The following is a 5,199-nucleotide window of genomic DNA, read 5'->3' as shown; positions in this document are numbered from 1 at the left end:
GGAGCGCGCGGGGCGGGGCGGGGCGGGGCGTGGCGTGGCCAGGGGGCGGGGCCGGTTCCCGAGGCGCGCCCCCGTCCTGGGAGCCGGCCGGAGTCTGCTCCTGTCGGCAGCGATCCTCCCCGCCGTGCTCTCCGCTCTTGGTATCTTTCTTGCCAGCCCCTCTCCAGGCACCCGCTACGTCCGTTCCCGTGCGGGCTATTGGCTGTTACACCTGGGAAGCAAATTCCCGTGACTGCATCCCTGCCACCCCGCTCAGCCCGCACCCCAACCTCCAGTAATAAGGAAGTCGATGAAACGTCACTTAATTTTTGTTTTTCAGCTTGGCTTCAAACAAGATACTCAGACTCAGAAGGATCTTTGGAGAGAAAAAAAAAATTAAGAAGTGCCAAAGGCAGAAAAGAATGCAGATAAAATATTTAAAAGCCACAGAAATGCCAGAAGAAAGAGGTGCTAATTACAGTTAGCTCCTCAGAATGATGTGACAATTTCAAAGGCCAAAATACTTGACATTCAGTGGCGTAAGAACTGTGGAAAATTAATTCCACAAATGTCTAACCATGATGCCAAATGTTTCTTCACCTGCAGAAGTCATTACAAAACTGAAGTTCCAGACCCTTTCCCGGGAGCCAGTGCCGAGCTCAGCTGCAGGCGGCTGCTGCGGTAGCTCCTTGCACATCCCACCTGATGGGGACCCGCAGGCAGGTGGGAGAAGGCAGCTCCCCTTGCAGAGTGCTGGTGAAGGGCAGCAGGCTCAGAACAATCCAAAAGGGCCCTGCCAGCATTCACGTGGATGTGAGGGAAAAGCACACCAAAGCAACCTGCAGGCGAACACACTTGAAAGGGGACACATCCCAAAACCTGTGCCGGGGTCACTGCAAGGAGGGATTCCCAGGAGGACTTGCAGCCTGAGCACAAGGGTGCTGCTAGCAGCAGTCTGTAACAAAAAAGACTGTCACACGCACCTCTCTAACCAGTGACAACACCCACATGCTGATCTTGACATCCTACTTTATAAATAACACTCAGTATTTCCTTTATACTTACAAAGAGAGAGTTAAACTCATTCACAGACTTCTGGTAGCAATCAGAAAGAGCAACAATACAAGATGTTTTTCTTCCAGCTTACCTGAAACCTCTTCCCCAGCGAGGACTCCAATCACAGAATATGTTGAATTGGAAGGGAACCACAAGGACCTCAGAGACCAACTCCCAAACCTGCACAGCACCATCCCCACCATCATACATAAAATGCTCTGCCTCCCTGCATTTATCCTTTGTTCATTTTAGCCCAATACTGTTTTTGCTATCTCTGCATACATAAAAGTGATAAATCTCCAGTAGTTTTTAGTTCTTCCATTGATTTCTATTTTATCAAGTAACTAGTTTTGACCAGATTTTTGCAACAACAGAAATAAGGAGTTTCAATATTTACATCAAAATAATTAGGAGTCAGCTTTTCCAGTGCAGTAAAACTGTTCCTTAAGCTGCATTTCAATGATCCGTGGAGCTTTCTGTTGTCTAAACAAGCTGATTGTAGGGATTCTCTTGTGTAGCCTATTTCAGTATTTTCATGGAAGTAGTAACAATACTGGGAGAAAAAAAGAGTATTTTGAAAAGTTCTCCCCTATTATAACATCACTGTAGAAAATATTGTGTCCTCGAACAGAAATAAGAGAGTTGTCCTTGTGTTTTTTGGAATCGAGCAGGTGCAAGAGGGCTATTAGAGACCACTACACAAGCCTTGTCCACTGTGGTCCATCCATAATGTAGCCAGGCTGTGCTCTTACTTGCATTAAGATAAAACCTGCTCAGCTCCAAGGTTACAAAGAAGCACAATGGCCACGCAATGCTGTGCATTTTTTTTTTTTTTAAGATTAATCCTTCTTTTTTAGGTGATTCTATGCTAACAATGAATAGCACACCTGCATGTCTTGAGACATGACAGAAATAGAGCCATAGGCTCAGCAAACCAAAGCCCACTTGTATTCCATGAGTCTCTGAAAGCACACAGCAGACTCCACAGTCCATCTGTGTCCAGAACCATCCATTAGATGTCAAGGCTTACATTTAGCAGCAACAAGTTACTGCAATACTAATTGCAACCACAGGAAATTTTTAAAATGGGCCAAAATGGAAAAAAGGTGTAAGGTCGCTGGCCTAGGTGAGGAAACCTCTGCTAAATGACTCTAAAAACTATTTCATTTCACTCTTCTTATATTGGGCGAAGTTTACTGGGAAAAAATGTAATTTTTTTCAACATTGAATTTGAGAGGAAGAATATCTGACAACTAGAAGCTGAACACATTTTAAGGGTGTAACTTTTTCAAGTAGGCTGAGAGAGTTGGGGTTTTTCAGCCTACAGGAGAGGTGGCCCCAGCAAAAGCAGCTTCCCATTACCTAAAAAGGGCCTAGAAGAAAGCTGGAGAGTGACTTTCACAAGGGCATGCAGTGATAGCACAAGGGGGTAGAGCCTTAAACTGAGACAGGGTAGGTTTAAGTTAGGTATTAGTAAGAAATTCTTTACTGTTGAGGGTGGTGAGGCAGTGGAACAGGTTGCCCAGAGAAGCTGTGACAGTGTTCAAAGCTAGGCTGGATGGTGCTCAGAGCAACCTCCTTTAGAAGAATGTGTCCCCGCCCATGACAGAAGGGCTGGAACAATATGATCTTCAAGGTCCTGTCCAACACGAACCATTCTATGGTTCTAGGATTCTAAGTGCTTACACATGGTAGTGAACCCACCTCTCACTCTCTTCAAAAAGAGTTCAAAATACAACTTCTGCTTCCAACTTGGTCAAAATAGGGTATTGGTAGCCATTTCAGAAAAAAATTCATAAACTTTATTATCAAATATCACACAGTACCCATCAAGAGAAAAATCAGAACTCTGCAGTGTGCTCAGCTCAGAAAATAAATATTCGACAATCATGTTGTGAAATAATTTTATTTAAAAGAAGAGTTTCACAGACTTGAGATTTTTGAATGCAGATTCTACAGATGGCCCTCATGTTGTACAACACTGTCTCCAGAGTTGCCCTATGATGGTCCCCAAGCTCCATCTCAGCCTGAAAGATTTTCTAAGTAATATTTGGAAGAAGAGATTAATAAAAGACAACTAAGGAATAATTATTTCCTATTTGCAGACTACAACAAAGAAAGACATAGCAGTATCTTCCAGCAAGTTTAATACAAATTATTCTTCAGAATGAGTAACTACCTTGTGAAACTGATTTAAGCATGATATTAAAGAGGACTGTAGTGTAAAGTATGAGGGGTAATACTAGTAAGAATAATAAAAAAATCAAATAAAACTGAATTCCCTCATGGTTCTTTACATATCTCTGTGCAGTGTCTGACTCGGAAAGCACAGACAGACCCAGAGTGGTCACTCCTTTGACATGGGGTTCTGGGTAATGTACCCATTAACAAGTAGTATACTTCCACAGGTAGTAGTTCTTTTGAGAGCCAGGACACTTGTGTCTCTCAATCCTATAAATTCTTCACAGGATAGTTCACCTAAAAAATAAAGACATAAAACACCATTTGGGATGAGCAAAAGCCTCTTACTTCTACTCATATTCACACCAAAAGAATTAGAACTAAACTTTTCAGTTTACAAGCCCTAAAAGACAGAAGTGCCCCAATGCAGGAAGCTGGGCATAAATGTAATGAAAAGTCATTAGTCCTAAGAGCTTTCAGGCTTTCAAGTGATTGCAGACTGCACCTCAACAGAGCCCCACCAAATTCTCTCACTGCCATCAGTGCACAACTTGCATTTCATCGGCCAAGAAGAGCAATATAACTCATTCCCTTTAAAAGCACAGAAAGTGTCAGGTATTATGTAGTAACAAAAACACAGAAAACACAGAGGCAAGAATAATCCCACAGACTACTGAAGAGTCTCATTCCACGCAAACAGACATTTAAATTATTACCTGGGTCCAAGAGGGACTCATGACAAGACCATAATACTTTTCTCTCCATTAGATTTCATTTTAAGAGGCATCAAGCAGCCTTACAGTCACAATTGCTCTTTTCTCTCCAGTACTTAGAGAATACAAGAGAAATAAGCAAATGCAATTTCTATCCTATTCCATCTAGAAGTTAATTGCATTCTTGTCATGGTCACGGGAGGATGTCCCTGATTTTCTTCACAGGTGCTACTTGTAAATCCATGCAGCAAGGTTTCTCCTCCCTTAACATGAAGCCTAATTAATAACTTTTGTTTCTCATTTCTGTTTGTTGTAATATGTGCACTCCCAAGTTCCTAATTGCACAAATTCACTGTATGTGTAAGAGGCACATTCTGCTCGTTTCCTCACGCTATCTCAAACTGGAAGTAGAAGCAATTAAATATCTGAATGAGCAAGTAAGAAAAACAAATCAGAATTTAAAACAAAACAACAAACCACTAAACAAACCAACAAAAAAAAAAATACCCTCATGAAGCCCTAAAATGTGCAAGCATAGATTTAGAGAGAAAATTTCCAAGGTATTTCAGAGATGTGAAAATTCACAAAAAGGCACAATCTTGCTATCAGATGCAAAAGAACTATAGAATGTCCTAGCCCACTCTTTCTAATGAACAGCCTATACAACCAAAATAGAGCAGAAACAATGAGTCTTACTCAGAGCATCAATACAAAATTTTGTTCACTACACACTAAACTATAATATCAAATGTAAAGTTAACAAATGAATTAAATAATTAACAAAATACTTAAGGACCAATCAAAAAATTCCTCAGTTACTTTTCTCAAAAAATTTTACATGTCATTTCTTATTGCATTAAGATGTCAGCAAATTTGATTCTTTCATACAGATTATATTTTTACTTCCTCTATGCAAAAGAGCTAACATGTGATTTTGAAATTTAAAAATGCAGTAGTTAAATCAATACGCTTTAAAAAAAAATACAGTCATTTTAGGTTTCTGAAATTATACGTTTTACAAGAAAAATTAGGCATAAATAGGAAAATAATTTTAAACGCTGCCGTGTGGTTTTATGACACGCACACTGAAAACACTGGAGAATGCGGGCATCGATCCCGCTACCTCTCGCATGCTAAGCGAGCGCTCTACCATTTGAGCTAATTCCCCACCTGGAAAAAAAAAAATTCAAAACTTGAATATACAGACTCTAAACTTACAGAGCCCCACAACACCACTACATCCGATTATAAATTCGTTGTTTCTTGCTGA

At 40.8% G+C, this 5,199-nt stretch overlaps 1 non-coding gene across 1 annotated transcript; it reads right to left on the bottom strand.

Moving 5' to 3' along the window:
- Positions 1-5,024: 5,024 nt before the first annotated feature.
- On the bottom strand, positions 5,025-5,097 carry TRNAA-AGC (transfer RNA alanine (anticodon AGC)). Its single transcript has one exon. It is a non-coding gene; the product is annotated as a tRNA-Ala (tRNA).
- Between the last annotated feature and the right edge of the window lie 102 nt (positions 5,098-5,199).

Source organism: Sturnus vulgaris, chromosome 1, assembly GCF_052056855.1.
Source record: "Sturnus vulgaris isolate bStuVul1 chromosome 1, bStuVul1.hap1, whole genome shotgun sequence".
Lineage (NCBI taxonomy): Eukaryota > Metazoa > Chordata > Aves > Passeriformes > Sturnidae > Sturnus > Sturnus vulgaris.
This window is presented reverse-complemented; position numbering and strand designations above follow the sequence as displayed.